We start from the raw sequence: 15,985 nt of genomic DNA, 5'->3' as shown, positions 1-15,985 counted from the left end.
TATGATTTATGAAAAAGATATTATGATGATGAATATATGGTTGATTATGGGAATGGTATTGATGAACGTAATTCCATGACCCTCATGAAAGGTTACATGATGGTGCCCTATGTTGTTGTTGTATATAGAGCTTTCTCTGAGGTGTTTATCCTGACGCTCTTAATAATTCCAACTTAAGTAGAGGTGGTTGGTTATGTCGTAAAGAGTAGCAGGAGGTTTAGTCTAGGGTCTTTTCCATGGCCAAAGACATTTACGGACTAACCTTGTATTGTTGTTTAGGGTGAGCCAATTGTATTACCATTACAAGTTCATAAACTACCCTAGTTCAACATTCATACTATATCTCAATGAGTCAAGTCTAAGGTTGTAATATATTTTGGGACGTATGCTTTATCATGTGTGAAATATAATGTATGATTGAATTTTTACTACAATTATGATGAGTTGTTTTATCACTATTTTACCTTTGCTTTTGTGCTATTTGTTGTGCGTTGTTTTCTCTTTTACGATGATCACCTAAATGATATAAGTTTAAAGAGACAATTGGTCCATTTAAAGGTAAGAGTGAAACATAGGTGTAGTTAGATGGATCTACAGAAGTAAATTTCTTCTTTGCAAAAAATTTGTTTTACTTAGTTGTCCTTTTAACATCTATACAACGTCTCATTTTGATAATTACACAGTGCAATGTTACAATATACTTATACATTTATATATATATATATATATATATATATATATATATATATATATATATATATATATATATATATATATATATATATATATATATATATATATATATTCATATATTTACATATTTATATATTTATATATTTACATATTTACATATTGTTTTAAGCTAGAATAACAATGTTAACCACTTTTAAATATTTTTAATATTGATGACTTCGGCTAAGCCCACAAATTAATATTAAAATCCAATTATTAGAAGAATAATAAATAAGGCTTCACAATAACATTGAAAGCAAGCGAACACTTCTTTGTTCAGTTTCAAAGGAAACCGAGAGCCCAACATGAAGGTCCACTACGAATCAGTCCAGCCATGAAGAAGGGATAGATCAAATGGAAGCTTGCCAAGCTCAACTGGGTAGCGCTCAACGGCAACTGTTAGGCGCGGAGCGTGGGCAGGTCTGCTATTGATTCCAGCACGTGTTTCTGATGTAGCCCATGACTCTAGCACGTGTTTCTGATGTAGCCCATGACTCTAGCACGTGTTTCTCACCTCTCCACGTGGCACATGATCCGAATATTTTGGCTGATGATCATCCTTGCATGAACCTTCGAGCAAGGAGGGTGAATCACCTATAAATTCAACCCTCCTACCTTTGTAAATGGGACTTTTGAATGAATTAGTGTTATGGTGTTGAAATTGCATCCAGCCTCTAATCCGAAAGTCACCTCAGCGGCTTCTTCCCCTTACCCCTAGAGCCCCCTCCACAAGCACTTCACTACACCATACATCATTAGCTTCCGCAACTTCCGCTGCCAATCCCTATGCAATCACGTTCTCCGCTTAGCTCACTGGTTTTGAGCTCTCCTTTGCATTAGGCAGAGTCATCATGTGGTATTCAGAGCCACGGTTGAAGCTATGCAGTCCAGCTAAATGTCTAGTTCTTCAATTTTGCAATCTGTGAACTCTGTTTCCTTCACTGTTTCATTGCTTCTATTCATCACTGCACCATGGAATTCTGATTTCTTAGGTTCTGATTGTGTTTATTCTTGTGTGCCATCCTTGATTTGCTTTGGTTCCCTCATTTTAATCGGTTCATTCCTCTGATTTTAGTCATTTTATTTTGAAATCTGTCAAGTATAAATAAGTCATGTTTTATGGTTTAAATTGTTTCAAATTCAAATGTATTCTGCGTTTTGAACATGTTCTGTGTAGCTGACTGGTTGATCAATATTAAGCACACCAAATAAGCAATGATTTGTCAAATAATAGCTTGGGTGCACAATTCGAATAATTAGAATCAGTGGATGTATTTGCTTAATCTGATACGGATCCAAAACCAGTTAGTGTTCAGTTGAATCAGTAGTGTTTCAATTCTGTTTAATGCAAATATTAGGTGCAGACCATTTGTGATATGATTTACTCAATTCAAAGTTCGGTTGCACCTTGAAAAGTTTGTCCAAATTGAATAAAATATCTGCAGTTGGTCGATCTGCACCATAATTGTGGAGTGTCATTGTGCTTATAAATTTGGTTTTAGCATCTAGATCATTGCTAACCATCTATTAAGACATTCTGCTGATTTGAGCAAGTCTTGAGTGTTGTCTTTGAGTCAAATACCTGATTTGCAATCTGTTTCAATTTCTGAATCAAAAATTCGATGGTTGAGTTGACTATTTGAAGTAAAATGGGTGTGGAACATTGAATTTGTGATTAATTTGAGTTTTGTATCAGTTAGCTTATCAAAACAGTTAGATAAATTTCAGGTTCCAACAACATTTGCAATTTTCACCTATTAAACCATCTAGTTTTGAAAATTCTTTCTTACTATAAGTTGTTGTTTCTCTGATGTATATCCATTTGAAAATTTAATTAATTGGATTGTAGCAATAGGCTAGACCTGGAAAAGCAAAAACAATAGTCAATTAAAATGCAAATTGCATAAGATCAAAAGTCAAATGGTTAGTACAATCCAGTGTGCAAATCTATTTTGAAACACATAATCCACAAGACTGCATCAGAAAACTGCATTCTCTCTTTGGCATTTTGTCGAACACTTTTAGCAAATATTGATAGAGTTCAATTTTTGACATTAAGCAACTTTTTTCTGTTTATTACTTTCTTAATCATTTCTAGCACTATTCCTAGGTTCCTTTTGAGTGCCTCCTTGTTTGCTAGCCTCTTGCTTTGCTTGTTTTAATTTCTTGGCCATCTAGCACTGTAGCTGTTCAATAAAATGCCTATCAGTGTTGTCTGTTTCTGAACTTGGTAAGCTTGTTGTGGCACTATATATTACTAATTAACTTGGGATAATTGGTCTTCGTGTGAGTTGCTTTGGTGGAGCAACTTGACTTAGAGACCTATACATCCATGGTAGCATATTAGGAAGTGGAGTAGAGGAAGAAGTGTGTTATCCGGTGTTGATTTTTTTCTTTTGTTGTTTCTGGGAGAAACTGTGTGCACCAAAATTGTGAACTGGTTTGAGCGCTGGAACAACAGACTACCAACACTGTTAGGTTTCTGGATATGAAACCTAACCACGATAGCCACTCACACACTCCCAACAAGCAAAACAACAGTAATTTCTGTTATTCACAATAGTATGGTTCAATGTACAATCAGTATGCGGAGCCTAATCCCCTCCACAGGACAAAAGTTCCTGTCTATACAACTAACAGTCCAAAAGTCCCTAAAATAGAATATAGAATTCTATTTATACAATTTCTATCTTCCCGCAAAACTCCTTCCTAAAGCAGTTAGGACATTAACTTTTCCTCCTCCTCCTCTCATAAACTCTCCACTCCCTAACAAACACCATCCTCTACAGTTGCGAGTTTTGACTAATTTGCTATCCTTAAGCAAATTTCTTTGCTGAGAATCCAGAGCTGCACAAGCCTTTCTCCTTGTTATGATTTCAATTTTATCATTACTTGTATTAAGGCCTCTAAGCAAGTGATTTGGAAGAATTTGCAAGTGTTCTTCCTTTCACTTGCACTCTTTGCTTGTAATTGGTAGTTGGAATTCCTTTCACTTGCACTCTTTGCTTGTAATTGGTAGTTGGAATTTTTAGATGAATGTGTCTTGGAAACATAGCTCCAAGCCTCACTTAGGAGACCTCATCCTAAAATCTATTTGTTTCAACTATTTTAATTGTAAGCTCCTAGGTGGAAAGAATTAGACTCCGTAATTAGAAGTCTAGTCTTTTAATGTTCTTTGAATGTTCTTTGACTGATTGTGTTTGTTTGTCAGTCATGTCCTTCCTTGATTTTAAAGCTAATTTTAGTTTAACCTCATCCTAAAATCTATTTGTTTCAACTCTTTTAATTGTAAGCTCTAGGTGGAAAGAATTAGACTCCGTAATTAGAAGTCTAGTCTTTTAATGTTCTTTGAATGTTCTTTGAATGTTCTTTGACTGATTGTGTTTGTTTGTCAGTCATGTCCTTCCTTGATTTTAAAGCTAATTTTAGTTTTAAAGCTAATTTTAGTTTAAAAGGTAATTAGTTAGTTGAAGACATTTCTAGTAAGGTAAGACTTAGTATTTAGGTATCTCTTGTGGTTCACCTCTCTTGGATTTGTCTAAAGTTATAACCCTTTAGATTAAAGTTATAAAGGAGAATTTTTAAAAAAAACTTTTAAAAAAAAGAATATCGGTCTTATAGGAGTAACAATTTTAATTGTATCTTTTGAGAGTTGGATAGGATTGAGTGTGATATTGATAGGATCTGGAAAGTGTATGAAAGAAGGAAGAAGAAAAAAGCGAAAAAAGGTGATGAGGGCTTAAGCTGAATGGGTGAAGACCATGAGGGCTTGAGCCAAATGGGTGAAGGCGGTGAGGGCTTGAGTTGGACAGTTGTTGAAGGCAATGAGGGCTTGAGTCAGACGGTTGAAGGCGATGAGGGTTTGAGCCGAACGGTTAAAGGGGTTGAGGGCTTGAGCCAGACGGTTGAAAGCGGTGAGGGCTCATGACTGTTATAGTGGGAGGGAAAGAGCTACTATAAATGGTGTAATTGTCATATCTGCTAGTTAGCGAGTATTTTTGTTTGCAAAGTCAGGCATGGTCCTAAGATGGGGATCAGGCTCCCGTAGAACCATTCACTTGTACATTGATTATTTTGATAATATAGCAATATTACTTTTTCTGCTGCCTATTTTCTAGATTGGGAGAGGTTGTGAGGGAGTTTCTAGGTTTCTAATTCCAAAAACCTAACAATTGGTTCGACCTACCAGATCCAAATTAGGGGAAAATGGAGGGCAGAATCGACAGAAGATTGAATCTGATGGAGGGACAGATAAAAGCGATGGAAATAGCGGTGGATGGGATGATGGTGACTAGGAAAGATTTGCAAGAAGTCATGTGAATCTTGGGAGGTAGAACTCGCGACCAGGAAGGGTTATCAGACAGAAGTTAAGTGTTTGTCAACAAACATTGAAGGGCGAGGTGAGAAGACGAAGAAGGAGGAAGGGAAGTCGAACGGAACGAAGGGAAAAACAGTTGGCGAAAATGGGTGGAGCTACCTGTCTTCAAGGGGATCGATCCACTGAACTAGATCAATCACGTAGAGAAATTCTTCGAGTTACAAGGGGTATTAGAGGACGAGAAGGTCTGATTAGCGTACATCAGTACGGAGGGTAGCGTGAGGTACTGGTTCCGATTCTGGAGGGAGAAGGCCAAGAACCGTTCTTGGGCAAGATTGAAGGACGCTTTGGTGGTAAGGTTTGGAGGCAGAAGCAGGGGTTCCGTTTTCGAACGATTGGCGGCCACCTGCCAAACAGGGACAGTGGACTAATTTGTGCAGGAGTACAAGGTGCTGGTGGGGCAGACGAAGGGATTGCCAGAGGAACAATTTTTAGGGTATTTCCTCGCGAAAACAAGACCCACAAGAACTATTCTCCGCCATGAGGATCGCCAGGGATGGAGCAGAAATAAGGCTGGGGTTGGAGCAAAAATAAGAACCCAACATCATCGGGAAGGAGTATAGGCGGGGGAGGAATCTTGACCAGGGTGAAACCTCACCAGAGTAGTGCGGGCAGGCAAGGGGAATTTGAGAGCGTCAGGTCGTTCAAAAGGGAAGGACTGTTGGGAGGCGCGATAAAGAAGACTAGAATGACGGGGGAAGCGATAATAGAGGAAGAGGAATAAAGAACCTGCCTTAGCAGGAATTCCTTAAATGGAGAGAGGAGGGATGGTGTTTCCGATGCGGTGGGCCTTTCAGCCCCGATCATCGCTGCCCAAAACGAAGCTTGAGAGTGGTGATATTGGGCAAGGATGAAGAAGGAGAGATGGAGGGGATAGAAATCGATGTGACAGAGGAGGCCGATATGGAACAGAGGTAGATGGAACTTTCAACGTTCTCATCGGGAGGATTAACACAGCCTAGAACAATGAAACTTCAAGGGAAGATAAAGGGGAAACCAATGTTAATATTGATTGACAATGGTGCAAGCCACAACTTTATATCTCAAGGATTTGTTAAGGAGTTGGGATTGGAGGTAGAGGCTGCCAAGCCTTATCGGGTGAGCTTAGGAGACGGTCAGAGGAAGGAGACCTAGGGTCTCTACAAGGGGGTAATCCTGAAATTGAGAGAAGTAGAGATTAAAGAACAATTTTACCTATTTGAGTTAGGCGAGGTTATGCAATATTGGGGTAGATTGGCTGGCGAAGTTGGGTGAAGTGATGATAGATTGGGAAAACTTACTATGGTATTTAGGCAGGAAGGAAGAGAAGTGACTATCTAGGGGGATCTAACGTCGGCCAGGAAGGTGGTTGCGCTAGAAGCCCTGCTCAAAATAGTAGAAATGAAAGTAGTTACCTTAGTATGGAACCTGGGAAGAATAGAGGGAGAGGAGAACAAAGGGTTGGCTCTAAAGTTGATAGAAGCACAAGAGGGAGAACTAAAGAATATGCTAGAGCAATATAAGGAGGTATTCCAAGAGCCAAAAGAGTTGCCCCTAGATAGGGTAATGGTGCATAAAATACCGTTGAAGGAAGGAGAAGACACCATTAATGTACGTCCCTATAGGTATTTGCATGTGTTAAAGGAGGAAATTGAAAAATAGGTGGAGGAAATGTTGAAGACAGGGATAATAAGGCCCAATACAAGCCCTTATTCGAGTCCTGTCATATTGGTTAAAAAGAAGGATGAGAGCTGAAGATTTTGTATAAATTATAGGACGCCAAATAGAGTCACCATCCCTGACAAGTTCCTCATACCTGTTATAGAGGAGCTTCTTGATAAATTAAGGGGTGCATGTTACTTTTCAAAGGTGGATTTGAAAGCAGCTTCCACCAAATTAAAATGGGGGCATAGGACATCTAGAAAAAGAATTTTAGGACACACCAAGGACAATATGAGTTTCTAATGATGCCTTTTGACCTTACTAATGCTCTGACCATGTTTTAAAGTGCCATGAACAACTTATTAAAGCCATACCTCAGGAAATTCGTCCTAGTATTCTTCGATGATATACTAGTGTACAACCAATCTTGGAGGGAACATATGGAGCACATGGGGGCGAGTGTTGGGCACTTTAAAGCAGCATAGGTGGGTGGCTAACCGAAAAAAATGTGAGTTTGGCAAGGTACGAAGCAGGTACTTGGGGCACAACATTTCTGACAAAGGGGTGGAGATGGATACCGAGAAGGTAGAGGTAGTTCGGGGGTGGACAAAACCTGGAAATCCTAAAGCTCTAAGAGGATTTTTGGGCTTAACGGGGTACTATAGAAGATTTGAGGGATTATGGGAAGATAACACACCCATTGACTGAACTATTAAAGACAGGGAACTTTATATGGTCAGATACTTAGCTGTTATGGAGAAATTGAAGGAAGCGATTACTACATCACCAATTCTGGCCTTGCCCAATTTCAATCAGTAGTTTCACATTGAATGTGACGCATCTGAAGGAGGAGTAGGGGCGGTTCTCACCCAAAACAAGAGGCCCATTGCGTTTTTTAGCAAGGCGTTATTCGAGGGGTTGTTGAGCAAGTAAATTTATGAGAAGGAGCTCATGGTCCTGTTTAAATTGGAGGTCGTACCTTCTTGGGAAAAAGTTTTTAGTGCCATAAACAAGAGAAGTCTGAGATACCTATTGGAGTAGAGAATTACCACGCAGGACCGACATAATTGGATAGCCAAGCTTTTAGAATATGATTTTGACATTATGTATAAAGCAAGGGTGGCCAACAGGGTGGCAGACACCTTATCCAAGAAAGGAGGTGAGATTGAGGAGGAAAAAGAGTTGAGAGTAGTAGCAAGACCATACTGACAGGGTTTTCAGGAGGTATTGGGGGAGGTAGAAGAGGATGAACACTTGAGGAAGATAATGGGGAACCTAAAGGAGAATCATGAGTCGAATCCAGCTTTCACCATGGAGAGAGGCAGACTCCACTACAAGGATAGGTTATTCATCTCAACGAAGTTAGTCTGGATACCCAAAATCTTGGTTGAATTCCACACCACTGCAACTGGAGGTCATTCGAGGGTATACAAAACGTATTGTAGGGTGGCATAGTCATTATATTGGGTGAGAATGAAGAAGATGGTCACAAACTACGTAGCACAATGTCTCATCTGTCAACAATACAAATATTTGGGCCTTCCAAGGTGGTGCAACAAGTGTGAAAGGTGGCTTTTAGACTGTTATTACCAAAAACAACAAGGATATCCACTCGATGTTTCACATGTCCCAATTAAAGCTGGCGGTAGGAGTGAAGAGGATGGAGAAGGAGTTACCAGAAGACTTGCAGGCAAAAGGGCCCTCGTTTTGGCCGCAAAAGGTTCTGGGTAGAAGACAAAAGCAAAAGGGAGAGGATGTAGTATAGTAGGTTTTGATTGAATGGTAGGAAGGTGGAGCTGATGGAGCTACATGGGAGGATCTGGTGGCAATACAAGATCAATTTCCTGAATTTAACCTTGGGTATAAGGTTATTTTTCAGGCGGTGGGTAACGATAGGATCTAGAAAGTATATGAAAGAAGGAAGAAGAATAAAGCAAGTTACAAGGAAAAAGGCGGTGAGGGCTTGAGCAGAACGAGTGAAGGCGGTGAAGGCTTGAGCTGAACATTGAAGGTGTTGAAGGCTTGAGCCGGATGGTTAAGGCGGTGAGGGCTCATGGCCGTTACAATGGGAGGGAAAGAGCTGTTATAAATAGTGTAATTGTCATTTCTTTTAGTTAGTGAGTATTTTTGTTTGTACAGGCCTTGGTCCTGAGGAGGAGGATTAGGCTCACGTAGAACCATTCACTTTTACATTAATTCTTGTACACTGATTCGTTTGATAATACAGAAATATTATTCTTTCTGCTGCCTATTTTCTTTATTGGGAGAGGTTGCAAGGGAGTTTCTAGGTTTCTAATTCCAAAAACCTAACAAATATATATGATCAAGCTAATAGGAAACTTCCATTCTTTGGTAGAGACACAAATGCATTAACCTACTTAGCTTGGAAAAAGAAAATTGATGAAATACATACACTCGTGGCTAAAATTAGTGATCTTTGTAAATTCTATGCTTTTTCTAGAACAAATGAAAATTGTGTTCCTAGGCTATACATTTCTAAATTTGAAGGGCATGCAAGAGAGTGGTGGGATCAAAGACAAATTAGTGTTAGACAAGGTAGAAGATCCTCCATTCGTGATTGGTATGAATTAAGAACTTGAATGAGAAGAAAATTTGTGCCTCGAGAAATGAAAAGAAACTAAGAACTTATGAGAGAACTCATTAAAGAAGGCAAGTCATTCATTAAAAATTTAAGTGGGTTCTATCGTAGGAAAGTGAGTTTAGAGAAAAACTTATGAGGTTATGGGAGGAGACAAGCAAATGCAAAATTGAGAGATTAAATAAGGAAATACAAGAGAAAGAAGAAAGATAAAGAAGAAAAGCAGATAAGAGAAGAGAGCAAGAGACAAGAGAATAGGAAGAAAGAAAGAGAAGAGAAGAAGAGAGAATAATAGAAGAAGAGAAAAAAGAAGAGTGAATAATAGAAGAAGAGAGAAAAGAAGAGGAAGAAAGAAGAGAAGAGAAAAAGAAAAGAGAAAATCAAGAGAGATTAAGAAGGGAAGAATTTGAAATAAGAGAAAAAGAAATGGAACACAAGGAGAAAGAACAACTAAGTGCAACATCTCCTCCCACAATTACAATAGAACCAAGACTCTTAAGTGGAGGTTTTCAATCCTTTAACTTTTCTCCATTTATCTTTGAGTTTTCAAATTTCCACTTTTCTTTCAAAGAAATTGTCACTCCAACTTTTAAAATGTTACAACTTTTAAAGAAATTAGTTAGTTTAAAACATTTCTAGCAAAGTAAGACTTACTTAAGTAACCCTTGTGTCTCTTACTTGAGATTTGTTTAAAGTAAAGCTTATAACCCTTTAGATTAGAAAAACTTTTAAAAACAAAGGATGTCAAGTTATAGGTCTTATAGGAGTAGTAACTTTAGTTTTAACAAGCCACATACTTTCAAAGATATGATTGAAACACTTGAAAGAACCATGAATTATTGTACCTTTTGGGAATTATAGGATTGACTATGATATATATATGATCAAGCTAATAGGGAACTTCCAATCTTTGGTAGAGACACAAGTGCATTAACCTACTTAGCTTGAAAAAAGAAAATTAATGAATATATCCACTCATGGCTAAAATTAGTAAACGTTGTAAATCCTATGCATTTTCTAGAACAAATGAAAATTGTGTTTCTAGGTTATACATTTTTAAATTTGAGGGGCATGCAAGAGAGTGGTGGCATCAAAGGCAAATTAGTGTTAGACAAGGTAGAAAATCTTCCATCTGTGACTGGTATGATTTAAGAGCTTGCATGAGAAGAAAGTTTGTGCCTTGAGAAATGGAAAGAAACTTACACTATCCTCTAAAAAAGCTTTTTATATCTGTTAAAAACGACTTTTCATATCGGTTTTCTTATAGGTATAAAAGTAGGGGGTATAGAAAGTTTTCGACTTTTATACCGGTGCTTCTAACTGTATAAAAATGCTTCACTTTTACACAAGTTATTTTTTGAAACAGGTGTAAAAAAGTTTCACTTTTATACCTGTTGTTATTAGAACAAGTATAAAAAAATCCCACTTTTATACCTGTTGAGACTCTAACCAGTATAAAAGTTGACCTTTTTTATATATCTCTTTAAAAAATAACCGGTGTAAAAAGTGATATTTTTTTAGTGGTGCATTAATTCTAAAAGTACCCCACTTTAAAATATTAAACCACCATCAAAAACTTAAACATTCAAAAGTTTCCTAGTACAAATTCAAAATTCTAAGTAAACAAATGTTATAAATATAACATGTTATTATATATTAAATAAAATTTCAAATCAAAATTTCAATTATAATCTACAATTACAATAAGCTACAAACTGATACATGTAAAGAGCATGTGAAAAATACTAAAAGTTGAAATAAAATGTTATAACTACCATACTAAAAGTTGAAAATATTGAATAGCCTTCATTACAGCTCTGAACCATGGACCGAAACACATTGGTTGTGGCAGTTCCTGTCAGCACACCCTCTTTGTTTTTTAACTGCTTGCTACTGTAGACAAAGCCCAAGGCTTTGCCTTTGTTCATGGAAAATTCCCTACATAATAGAACAAACACCCAATATCTACATTCATCAGGTCTGAACATAGATGAGAGCATAATATATGCATTTTACACCTAGTTCCAAGTGTATCACATACATGCTTACTAAAATTACTCTTACCATTTCAATAACATTGTTATTTAACACACTGAACAGACTATCACCTTATATTTGCATTTAATTCATACCGACAATCTTCACAATTTCAGCATTCGTTACCACTAAATTAGCAATTTCATAACATATAATTGGTTATCAATTACTTCTCTGATTCTAGTCTTGTTCCTATCACGTTCATTCATACATAATCCATCTAACCCTATCACGTTCATTCATACAAAATCTAAAGTTATTCACATATCTTAATAGCATGAGACAAAACTTTCTCAGAAGTGATCATTCATATAAATCAAAACAGAAAATTTATTCTCATCACAACAAACAGTCCATAGGAATAAGCAATCACACACATACCTCTGCCCCTTCCCCTTCCTCGACCACCATGACCTCGAACACGGCCATTAGGTGAACCATCTGTAGATTAGACAAGTTAAAACAGTCGTAAACTATTAACTAGGGGAAGCAACTTACATGTACCCACCTTCTTCATAATCAAAATCTATAGCAGCCTTCACCTGATCAACTGGTAATGGAGGCTGATACATAGGAGAACACAACAAATTATAGATTTCCTTAAATTCACATAATTCAAAAATTATAACCATAATAATAGTAGTAATAATAATAATAATAATAATAATAATAATATGATTTGCTTTTTTATTTTGACATTTAAAATCTTGAAACCTGCTAAAGAAGTACATGTGGGTATATACTCTCTAATTTCCTATCCTCAAAATAAAGTTTCTTTTATTTTTCCTACTTGAGTTTATCTTTTATAATTAAGATTTGCTACAATCATATCTATGATCTTCATGTCATTATCAAATGTGAAACAATATCAAATGCATACCTGTTAAGAAAGATGGAATTATAAGACCAATTGTTTAAACTTATTTTGAAGATTTAGCGGTTTTTAATTAACAGATGTTTCGATAAAATATAAATAAAAACTGAAAAGGAAACAAAAATAGTTTTGGAGCTTTTCTTTTTTCACTCTCAATACTTCTGAAAAAAAATTCAATAAAAGATGTACCACATAATCACCTAGTAAAGAAGCACTTACTGAGGGAACTAAAAATCATTAAGATCACATTTACAAAGAAATCAATATCTCTGCATTGATATTAGCAAACAAAGCCTATAATTGTTCATCCTTCTAACATTTTAATAACAATATCTCTACATGTCTAAAACCTTAGCAACATAAATTTAATACCAATCTCATCCAAATGGAAATGAAAATCATTTGGATAAAGTAATCAAACCTCACACATTCACTGATATTCTAATTTGTGCACTTCACTTCAATATTCCTTCCAATTCAAACAAAACTTTCTCCAACATATCAGACATCATAGGATTCATAGTACTAATTTACTATAATAGGTAATAGGTATAGGTAATCTAAATACATATAAAAGAACTTATTTTCGTGTATAGAAGCAGGGATTTGATCTTATTTTCAAAGCTGAAACTCTCTTCATACTGCATGACTTAAATTAAACTAGGAACCCTAACTCTGAGTCAGAGTATAATATTGGTGATGCCATTAGTATAAAGGACAGAAAGTCAACTTACCCCACAGAAGATGTATCAAGTTCATTCTTTGAGAAGGTTATTGTTATCATTGACACATGTCTCGATGTCTCTAAACTTCAAGATGGACAATGTTCAAAATTGTTAGTAAGAACCAGCATCCATCTGATTGGAATGTTTAACACTTAATCCATTTAGAATTAAAATATTATTAGTCAGAGACTCTTACGGAAGGAGGCCTTCTTCTAGGGGCTCCCAAGTATAGTGATATCAGTGGATCCAATTGTTGTATTCTGGTGGAGGCCCACAATTCTCCTCTGCATTAACACTAAGCAATATACATATAATAAAATCCTAATTAAATGAAACGAAATACCAAAAAAGTGGTCAGCTCAGCTGCCAACAGTAACCAACAGACCTTGATCAACTCCACGATAGTAACGGTTTTGTTGATAGCTCTCCCCATTGCTTTGGAAACAATTTCATTAGAACCTTTCTCCTGTGAAAACACATAGGCAAGTTAAGATGAGCTTACAGAATTTGAACAGAAGAAAAACTTCACACATAAACTGAAGAGTCCAACCTAAGTTATTTGTCAATTATGAGGGAAATCTTCATGACTTAACTTCACTGAACTTTTACTTTACTCAATGTATGATTCATAATATCCACTTTTTCAGCCACCAGAGAATGCTACTAGACATAATAAAAGGGAACATAGACTACCCCTTGATTGGGAGATTCACTATTAAAAGAACAGTGCTAAGAACGTGATAGGGTATTAAGAAGAACACAAGTTATCAAACATAATCAACACAAAAAAAATAAATAAACAATGCTAAATCAGGTTCAAAGTTAATCCACTTGTGCATTGTAGCAACAAGTTACCTGAACAAATAGTCAATCAAACTACAATACTGAAAATTAAACTACAAAAGTCTGAAAGAAAGATGAATGAATTCAAACTTAGTGTTTTCTTAAATATTTCAAATGAAAGGCCTCTTGTTTCGGCAGGATTTAGAACCCTAATCAAAAACATTCAAAGTTGTCTGTTTCGATGTCCAGTTGTGTTGTCTTCTCTCTTCTCCTTGTCTAAACCACTGGGAATGGTGCCTGCAAAAGACACTCCGACGCTCAAGTCAGTGATTTTGCGTAATAATCTTGTAATCAAGATTCAGTTATCAGACCTCTAAGTTTCAGTTCAAGTTAAGTTTTTTTGTCTTCTTTTCCAGACAAATATTTATAAATTATAATGAGCCTACCGTTAGGTCTAACTCATTAACCAACAATGAATGACAATATTAATTGTCAATAAATGATAATTATTTTCATTACCTCCCTGACAGTTAATACTATTGATTACCATAACGGCTGATTTTACTAATCGGTTCATTGACCTTAGAGGTACCATCGGTCAAGTTGATTTTACCGATCGGTTCATTGACCTGAGAGATATCATCGGTCGGACTAATTTTACCGATCGGTTCATTGACCTGAGAGATATCATCGGTCGGGCTGATTTTACCGATCGGTTCATTGACCTGAGAGATATCATCGGTCGGGCTGATTTTTCTGCACCTTTACCGTTCGGTCGGCTATGAGCCCATATAAGCCCCTCAAGCCCTAGCAAAATTTTTGATATTGCGTTGGGTTTGTAAAGTTATATTATACCTGAGTTTCAATTCATACTATCATGTGTTCTTTATCGCCCGAGCGGGTTTTGCGCTAAGAGTTCCTTTGAAATGTTCCAGACCAAGGCGGGGGTTCACGAAAGAGCTTACTTTGCCGCTTCATTTAGGCCCTAGGAGCTCTCTAGAAGCGTGCCCTAAGACCAAGGTGAGAGTTCACAAAAGAAATCTGCCTCACTCGCTCGATTTAGGTCTTAGGAGCTCTCTAGAAGCGTGCCCTAAGACCAAGGTGAGAGTTCACGAAAGAAATTTGCCTAACCCGCTCGATTTAGGTCTTAGGAGCTCTCTAGAAGCGTGCCCTAAGACCAAGGTGAGAGTTCACGAAAGAAATCTGCCTCACCCGCTCGGTTTAGGTCTTAGGAGCTCTCTAGAAGTGTGTCCTAAGACCAAGGTGAGAGTTCACGAGAGAAATCTGCCTCACCCGCTTTGTTTAGGTCTTAGGAGCTCTCTAGAAGCGTGCCCTAAGACCAAGGTGAGAGTTCACGAGAGAAATCTGCCTCACCCGCTCGGTTTAGGTCTTAGGAGCTCTCTAGAAGCTTGCCCTAAGACCAAGGTGAGAGTTTACGAAAGAAATCTGCCTCACCCGCTCGATTTAGGTCTTAGGAGCTCTTTAGAAGCGTGTCCTAAGACCAAGGTGAAAGTTCACGAAAGAAATCTGTCTCACCCGCTCGGTTTAGGTCTTAGGAGCTCTCTAGAAGCGTGCCCTAAGACCAAGGTGAGAGCTCACGAAGAGTCTGCCTCACTCGCTCGGTTTGCTCAAGGTTGGCCAAGTAGTTTGTATACAGAGTCCTGTTATCTGCACCGAAGAAAAACAACACTAGAATTTCGAACGGTTAGAAAAATGTAGCTGAATTTAGTTTGAGTTGAGGCCAGATGACATCAATAATATAGACGTGACCGCTCAGTCAAAATGTTGAGACAAGACGAACGAGCAAGTGAAACCGTTCGACCTTGATGTAAATGCTTTAGAGTCTTATGGCCTTTGAATTTACAGGGTGTAACAGGAGAGCTTTTTCAATTGTATCTCGTGTTGCCTGATAATAAATCATGACCTGCATAAAAGAATAATAGAATATGTTGATGATGACCATAAATGTATTTCCAACAAACAAAATATATGTCTATAAAAGTTATTATTAAATTTTTTGCTCTTGCTCCGAAACCTGAAACTGATCCAAAATAGCGATATTAAGACCGAGCACACGTATGGTTCCTTGTGATTACAGGGGATGCCGCTCGGCCCCACGGTGAGCGCCAAAATGTTTCGACAGGATTTAGAACCCTAATCCAAAACATTCAAAGTTGTTTGCTCCGATGTCCAGTTATGTTGTCTTCTCTCTTCTC

The 15,985-nt window shown here is 37.3% G+C and overlaps 1 long non-coding RNA gene across 4 annotated transcripts; it reads right to left on the bottom strand.

Moving 5' to 3' along the window:
• Positions 1-10,978: 10,978 nt before the first annotated feature.
• Positions 10,979-14,858, bottom strand: LOC148192431 (uncharacterized). Of its 4 annotated transcripts, none has more exons than XR_015782336.1 (7): positions 13,537-14,858; positions 13,372-13,452; positions 13,183-13,281; positions 12,996-13,070; positions 11,896-11,950; positions 11,769-11,828; positions 10,979-11,288 (listed from the first exon to the last, which is right to left on the bottom strand). It is a non-coding gene; the product is annotated as an uncharacterized LOC148192431 (long non-coding RNA). The 4 variants fall into 4 exon arrangements; XR_015782338.1 differs by having other exon boundaries at positions 13,183-13,270; XR_015782335.1 differs by having other exon boundaries at positions 13,372-14,858.
• Positions 14,859-15,985: the final 1,127 nt, after the last annotated feature.

The sequence above is a fragment of the Vigna umbellata genome, chromosome 9, assembly GCF_029865625.1.
Source record: "Vigna umbellata cultivar VRB3 chromosome 9, Vumbellata_1.0, whole genome shotgun sequence".
NCBI lineage: Eukaryota > Viridiplantae > Streptophyta > Magnoliopsida > Fabales > Fabaceae > Vigna > Vigna umbellata.
Note: the sequence above shows the minus strand (reverse complement) of the source record. Positions and strands in the feature narration are given on the sequence as shown.